The sequence below is a fragment of the Triticum urartu genome, chromosome 3, assembly GCF_003073215.2.
Source record: "Triticum urartu cultivar G1812 chromosome 3, Tu2.1, whole genome shotgun sequence".
Classification (NCBI taxonomy): domain Eukaryota; kingdom Viridiplantae; phylum Streptophyta; class Magnoliopsida; order Poales; family Poaceae; genus Triticum; species Triticum urartu.
Genome location: NC_053024.1, coordinates 704,003,202 through 704,011,490, shown reverse-complemented (window position 1 = coordinate 704,011,490; position 8,289 = coordinate 704,003,202). Strand labels below are relative to the sequence as shown.

General features: G+C 44.5%; 1 long non-coding RNA gene across 1 annotated transcript; it reads left to right on the top strand.

The window, feature by feature from the left end:
• The first annotated feature begins 1,355 nt into the window (after positions 1-1,355).
• Positions 1,356-2,667, top strand: LOC125549294. The gene is made up of 3 exons (XR_007301306.1): positions 1,356-1,738; positions 1,954-2,076; positions 2,511-2,667. It is a non-coding gene; the product is annotated as an uncharacterized LOC125549294 (long non-coding RNA).
• The last annotated feature ends 5,622 nt before the right edge of the window (positions 2,668-8,289 follow it).

Sequence of the window (8,289 nt, the reverse complement as noted above, 5' to 3'; positions counted from 1 at the left end):
GTCGTCCTCCTCCTCCTGGTCGTCCTCGCCGTAGACGTAGCCGAGCTTGCCGTCCATGCCGCCGCTGAGATCCACCACCTCGTCCTGGGTGACGAACCCGGGAGACGAGGCGGCCGCGGCCGAACCTGCCGCGATAATGTCGTCCATGTTGGCCTCGGTCTCCTCGGTGTCGCCGAGGTGCGAGAAGGGCAGCGGGCCACGGCGTAGCGGGGGCGTCGGGGAGGAAGCGTAGGCGGGCGGCGAGTAGTTGTATGGAGGGTACTGCACGCCGGCGAAGGCGGGAGAGGGCGTGCGCTGGGCCGGGTATCCATGGGGGAAGGTGACGTTTGGGTTGAACCCACCATGCGCGTCCCCGTCGGCGTAGCCCGGCGAGGGCGATCCCCATGGCCGCGGAGAGCCGACGCCTTGCTGGCCCCAGGGAGCATACTGGGCATGGCTTCCGGGTGGATTCATCATCCCCGCGCGAGTCTCCTCGGCCTCGGCTTGGTCCGCCGATGAGGCAGCCGCAGCCGCGCGCGCCGCGTTGTCGTGGGCCTTCTTGGCGATGGCCCTGTTCCGCCGGTCGGCGGTGACAGCCTCCCGTCGCTGAACTTCCGCCCTCCACTCGGCGTTTGACATGCCCGGTGGCTTGGTCGGCGGCGCCCTCGGCTTCCTCTGCTTTAGCTGGGCGACGGAGGCGGTCGCGGTTGCCGCCGCGCGGGGGGCGACGTACTTCTTCGGTGGCATGGTGGCCGGCTGGGAGGCGAGCGGGAGGGAGATTGGCGGGAGGAAGGAAGAGAATGGGAGGGAAGTGGGGGAAAAGCGGGAAGAAACGGCGGGAAGAGGCGCTCGACTCGCCGACAGGGCGGACCCACGCGCCCTTTTCGCTTGTGCCAGCGCCCCAGGCGCCCCCCAGGGTGGCGGGTTCGGCCTGGGTCCGCCGGCACCAGTTTCGGCCCGAGCCGGCGAAAAACGGGCTTCTGGGGGGCGACTGGGCGTTTTTTCGGCGCCGGCGCGGCAAAAACGTCTAGGGAGGGCCTGTTGGGGGCGCGGCTGGAAATGCTCTTATATTATAGAACCTGGATTATATGGTGCATAATTGATCCAGACAGGGCTTGGTTGTGATCCCCTAGTCTTTCCTGTATGTTTTTTGCTGGGTCAGTAACAACTGACGGATGAAAAATTTATCCCACGTTAGGAGTAGGAGGCACTACTAAACTTTGTAGCGATGCTGAAGCAACGGATGACACCAGAAACAAACTGTCACTAGTTTCCAGTTCGATGCTGAATTATGAATGAATGCCTAGATAAGTTAGATTTCGTGTTGCTGACCGACTGCTGCTTGGGCCCTTCGCGCGGCGTCGTCTCTTCCTTTCACGAAGTTTGTTGTTTATGTATTCTGACTAGTCGTTTACTATCTCTCTAGATAGTTTCTTAGATGGAAACCTCACAGAGTAGTTAGTGTGCAGCCAGAGTCCAGTATGATATCTCAATCTTGAATAAAGCATTTGAATTTAAGCTAGTAGATATTGAGCTCTGTGATTGAAGTGTCTCTGTTGAATACATCTAATCTGAACAATTTCACATTTGCTTCTCTGATAAGTAAGGTATGTTTTCATTTACAGGTAGAAGATAGCGACAGAGTTTGAAGGTATATGCAAAGATCTTCTCCTCCGTCGCCGTCCGCGACAAAGCTGTTGGGTGCATCCATCCATCATCTTTAGATCTGAGTGAAGAGGGCATCCATCCATCTCAAAAGGTTTAAGTTTTGTACCAGCTAATTAACTTGTCTTTTCATCAGTTCCTCGAGTAATTGGAAAGGGGATTATATTAGACTGCTAGCTGATTCTTGGTGAAAATTGCTTTGCCTGTATGTATGTAGAGAGTCTTGTAGCAATTATTCTTAGAGTAAACCAGAGCAGTATTCGATGATATATTGTGAGTCACTGAAAATGTATATTGTTTTTTCTTCAGGATATGGATGACCATCTGCAGGTATGCAGGTTTCTTCCCAAACTTAACGACGAGATACTAGGTGAAAGAAATGCTCTCTACAAGGAAAGGTTGAGCAGCCTAGAGAATTTAGTACTGATCATGGTAAGGTTGACAAAGCCTGAAATCTCATTTTGATCCACGTTCGAAGATTACATAGTAGCATATATACTTGAAGTTGGCATGGAATATCAAAATTCAAAATAGACTTCTCCTATTCCCTGTTTTCAAAAGCAGTGGGAATCGATTTTCTGAAGTCCTTGGTTGTCTATTTCCCTATCCATGCAACAATAAATGTTGAACAGAATGTTAACTGACAAATATTGCAAGCATATATAGCTCAAATACACAAGTATAAATTTCTTGTATGCACCAAAACGACAAGATAGCATGCACACGTATAGCTAGGGTATGCATTTAGTAGGTGTCTTTCCGTTTTGAAGATTCATAATAGACTAAAAGAGACTGATAAATGAAGAAAATACCCTACTCACAAGAATGCGAACTAACATGTTTTCACTTTCCCGACGTGGGCGCAGAGGTGATCGACGCAGACTACCGCGATCCGATGGGCGTCGTGCTCTTCAACAACTCGGAGGCGGACTTTGCTGTGAAGCCCGGCGACCGCGTCATACAGATGATTGTCCAGGTGATTGCGATGCCGGAGGTCGCCGAGGTGGAAGACCTTGACATCACCGTTTGGAGGTCGTCGAGGTGGAGGACCTCGACGCCACCGTCTCGAGGTTGCCGAGGTGGAGGACCTCGACGCCACCGTCACGAGGTTGCCAAGGTGAAGGACCTTGACTCCTTGGTAGATATATCTAGAGAAGTGGTCATGTTAGGTTGGTGGTGGAACGTTAGGGAAGGTACCTACCTTTCGGTGACGGTTGTGTGCGTCTGATGTATAAATGGTATCTCGTGATCTCTTGGAGTTGAGATGTTCAATGTTGTATCCATGAATGTTGCAAGTGCTAAGATGGTTCTGTGACCTTCTTTTATTTTGCCTTGGATGTGTCTTGTTTTCCATCCATGAATATTGCATGTAATTTAAAAAAAAATCTAATTACCTAGCAGTAGCGTGGGGAAGAATGGCATGCTACTAGTACTTAGAATAGTAGTAGCATGGGGGAAGAATGGCACACTATTAGTACTTAGAATAGTAGTAGCGTGGGGGAAGAATGACACGCTACTAGTAGTTAGGAGTAGCTGTAGCGCGGGGTAAAAAATGCGCTACTACTAAAATTTAGCTGTAGCATCGTAGCAGTAGCGCAGGCACCAGTGCTACTGATAGCCAAAAAACCCACGCTACTAGTAGCTCTTTTTCTAGTAGTGAAAGGATCTGGTAATTCCGCACATATAAGGCCATCTATAAATGATGGCGAATGATCTTTAGTATCAGCCTTCAACCATACCAATGTATGTGTGTGCGGAAGACCCCTTTTCTGAAACTCCACAACATACAAATCTGCAAAAAAAAAGGTGACCCATCATGTTAACATCTAACATGCAACAATATGTAGACAATAATTTATGATCAATACAAAATACCACCAAAATGTACATGCTTGAATAGGACCAAATGAAGAACCATCTTTCACGCCATCCAAAAATTCATCAAACTTCATATTAAATACTCGAGTAGTAATGTCTGGTCGATCAGCAGCACTCTGTCCAGGCTCAGCAGCAAGAGCATCGGCAATCTCCTGCCACTTAGGATTGCATGTGAACGTAACAAATAGATCGGGAGCACCATACTCACAACATATGGCCATTCCATCATGATAATTTAGCAACATGTAATGTCGCCCACCAGTGAAACTGCCATGCAATATGAAGTGAACACCAATATTCTTTCCTGTAGAATTACCTTCACCCATTGCATCAGATATACCCTGATAAGTCTCTGAACAAAGTTTATCTTCCTTCCGGAAATGATACTCCAAACGAAGTTTATCTTGCTTCCGGAAATGATACTCCAAACGATCAGATTCCACGCACGAGTATGCATTAACGACCACTTGTTGGCTTAGACCACCGCAACTTGTATATGGGTTCACCTCACCCTCACGATAATGAAAATAGTAATTTTAGTACTCCAACATAGTAACTTCTCCACGGGAAGCTCTAACATCTTGGGAAACCGTAGTATTACCATTGTCGTCATCATCATCATAATCATCCAACTGATCAATAGTTGGAACACTTGCACCCACTGTGGCACGATGAACATTAGTATCAACATATTTGATCCCTAGATGATATAACTCTTATCCCCACATGGAAAGAGAATATGGTATTGGAAGGCCATGAGATTACAATTGAGAGCAGATATATGCTTCAATCGACCAGAATGTGTTTCGGCAACAACATCAAACTTCCTACATTCAGGAGTCAAGTCACCCACTATAAGTGCAGCAACCTATGAAGCAGTAGGTCCAGAAAAACGTGTACCATGAGGACCGCCATCATCACCCAAAAAACGTATAGACACCTTGGACACATCAGGACTGCACAAACTTTGCCGAGCAATTCTAAATTTATGGACCAAACGGTGATGCATGTTCAACATTTGAATGAGGGCCGTCACAATTTCAAGATCAGGCTCAAGAGAACCATTTCTCTCTCTATCAAATACATTAATTCTGCTCCTGACCTCATCAGCAGAGTCCACCATATATAACTGCGCAAATTTTGGAGAAGAGCCTCCAATGGGTAGAAGTGAACCAATATGATGGTACACCACTCCATTCATTTTGAACACATAAGGAGCAGCACCAATATTGATATTGTGATCAATCTGAGCACCCAATGAAACAAAACATAGAATTATACTGTCTAATCAACCGCATAAACTGACTGGAAATTCCATCTCCATCAAATCGCATTAAGCCATCCAATGGAGATGGCCAATCAGCAAACTTAGGCAACGAAACTTTGCCACCACGACAACAACCTATATAAATAGGCTGGCGAGCATTCGCGTCTGCATGGTACCTGGATCCTTCACGAAACCAGTATAAAGCCCCACACCTCTGGCAACTAAATTCCGGCCCACCATAATAGGAACAACCTCTAGATGTAGCTGCAATAACTCACATGATGAATTTTAAAATTTCAACAAAAATGGAGAGAAAAGTGTAAGTGCAAACTAAATACAAAAGAAATCATCAAACCACATATATTAAACAAATATACCTTTAAGCAAAAGAATATGCTCCTTTGGTAAAGGAGGTTTCATCCCCCGAACTACAATGATAATTAACATGTAACCAATAAATAAGGAAGGCATTGAACACGTGATAAAACAGCACAAAAAAAATACATAACAAACCTTTCTTCCTTCCCGACCGGTAACTCCATATCAACCTCCGCTTGCGTCGATTACGCAATATATCAGCATGTTCCATAACGGGAGTAGCCAATACTTGAACCAACAAAAGATAGCGAACAAAATTTTAACTATAGAACACACATAAAACACAGAATCTCTGGAGTACTAATTGCAGACTGAGACACAAGATTTTTGGATGGCTTCTCCTACATGACCGAATTAACACAAGGAATATGCTACTTCGACGCAATATGCACCTCCCAGACTCAACCTGTGCTCTCTGCTCTGACAATGTGGAAGAAACTCTACTTCACTTATTTTGGAATTGCCCATTTGCTTTGTCTTGCTGGGATTTCATAGCACCGGGGAGAACCATAGGTATCTCCACTTTTGATGAGATTGTTCTAATTTCTACTCGGCTTCCTAAAGATTTGGCACTGGATATTATCATTATGAGTTGCTGGAGTATTTGGTTAGTCAGAAATGACAAAATCTTCCGGTCTGCTCCACCGGCGATTGATTCATGGAAATTTCACCTGTCAGAAGGACTTTGGGCTGTGCAACTTCGAGCCACAGAAGACAAAGCAATCAAGGTTGAAGCATGGACAGATTTATATCTTTAATGGGTCTACCTATGATTCCTAGAGCAGGGATTGGCTGGGGACATTTGTCCCTTGTTTCATTCTTGTATTATAACTTGTAAAGTTTACACTTTTTATTAATGAAAATACCGTAGAACGATTGTTCTACGGTCAGGGCTAAAAAAAACATAAAACACAGAAAATATCATCAACGCAGACTTAACCAATGGAGTAGGCCGATAGGACGAACCTAACTTGCGCAGTGGAACCACGCGTGGTCGATTAACTATGGACGGAGCACGAAATTGGCCAAGTCCAAGGCTCGAACCTTCGAAGAGACTTTGTCTCATATCACCAGCGGCCGTTCCTACAAAAAGGTGAAAAAACAAAATATGAAATAAATTCAAAAGATCAAATAAACAATGTGTAAAACAAAAAAACAACAGACCTGGATCATCAACGCAAGGTAGAGCCAGCTGCTGAGTAGCCGGACCAGCAGACACATACGAAGAGCCTCCTAAAAAACATATAAATCATGAATCAAGCAAAACCTAACCTCCAGCATGAACAACCAAGTATAACTTGGATAAAATAATACCAGGAAACAAGGTGGGACTACCAACAATAGGATCAACAGCAAATTCCGCAGCGTCCTGAGCACCAGATTAAGACGAAGAATGACCTACGCGCAAACATTATTTATAAATAAATGAGAGCGTATATTAAAACAATCGACCAATAACTTACTTGCAAGCAGATAGCACGAAATAATAAATTGTAAAGAAAGCAGACACATGCACGTTGTCACATCAGCCTACACAATTGCGTACACGCACTGCTTGATCACAAGAAAGCCAGCTCGCATGTACTGCTAATCCGTCGACAAAGCACCCACCAAACATTTTTTATTACAAGAAATATACTGCAAGCCACTGGAATCACGTCAACCCGCAGCTGCATGCACGCGATCACGAAAGCATTTTTTAAAACAGAGGCTGCATGTACTTACCGGCAGGAGCGGAGCCAGGAATTTTCGCCAGTGGGTTCATTCACTAACTAGCTGTCAAAATTCCGTATAAACCAAGTCCTACTTTGTGACATATCGCAACGAGATTATATCAGTCAAAGAAAGCACAATGAATAGGAAAATGATACGACTTATCACACATATTTGTTACTTTAAAATTGAAGAGCACATAAATTACCAATCGGTTGAAATTATAAAATCGCTTGTACATATTATAAATAGAGTAGTACCAAATAAAATTCATATTTCAGATCCAGCTTCTCATCTTTCTGAAAACATTGAAGAAACTAATAAGTTAGTCTGGCAAGTTTAAAATAAAAGTGACATCATGTGAAAGAATCATGTAAAGTCACTTACATTTCAGAGCGTCCCTTTTCTATTTTTCATGGCCTTAAAAAGATCAAACACATCATCATTACTAATGGGAGAAAACATCACTTTCTCCACATAGCAAATTAGACAATCACTTGTGAACTGATCACCAATTTTGTTGCGCAACTTTTTCTTGACAATACTCATAGCCGAAAAGCATCTCCATGGATGATGTGGCAACTGGTAATATCAATAGCAGCTTTAGAAGATGATAGACCAAAGGAAAAGTAACATGTTTATTTGTCTACGCCATTAACCTCTGATCAGCCGGATCTTAGGGCAATTCATATGAATTAATCTCTTTCTTGATAGAAGGCTTCGGGAGACTACTGACAGTAACATTTGATGCACTTTTATTACATCTAACGGGTGACCTTGATGTCCCCACATCATTATCTGGAATTCTGGATCAGGTGATCGACTTCTATTCTTTGAAAAATATCTTTTCATAGCCTACATCAGACAAAGTACACGAAAATAAGAATTAGAAAACTAGGGAAAAAGTTTCCTGTACTAGGCTATTAGATTTAGATTGGGTAGAACGTAAAGAGGAAAGAGGTAATCTGACTGCCTTCAAGGCTCGAATTAAGCTGCAGTTGAGCGCTTCCGTGCTTGTCGCTATCAATTTCGTCAGGCGTCGGCGTCGGCGTCTGAGGAGGTGAGGACGAAGCAACGGGCTAGGGCTAACAGAAACCTGGGCGAGACGGGAGAGAGAGAGGCGAGGAGAGTTGGGAAATCGATGAGGTGTGCGGCTGCCATTTGTGTGTTCATCGTACATACATTTTTTTTAGGATCTTTCATCGTACATACAGGTATTGATCTAGTAACAAACATGCCTGACAGTGGGCTTTTGGGCCTTTTTACTTGTCTATTCATGTGGCGTTAGCAGTTTTATAGGGTCAAGCTTAATTTTTTATTGGGGTCAGCCTAGTATGTCGTGCATAACATGCACGTAGCTGGCAAATTTCGCTGGGTTCATCTGAACCCAACGGTACAACGTTGGCTCC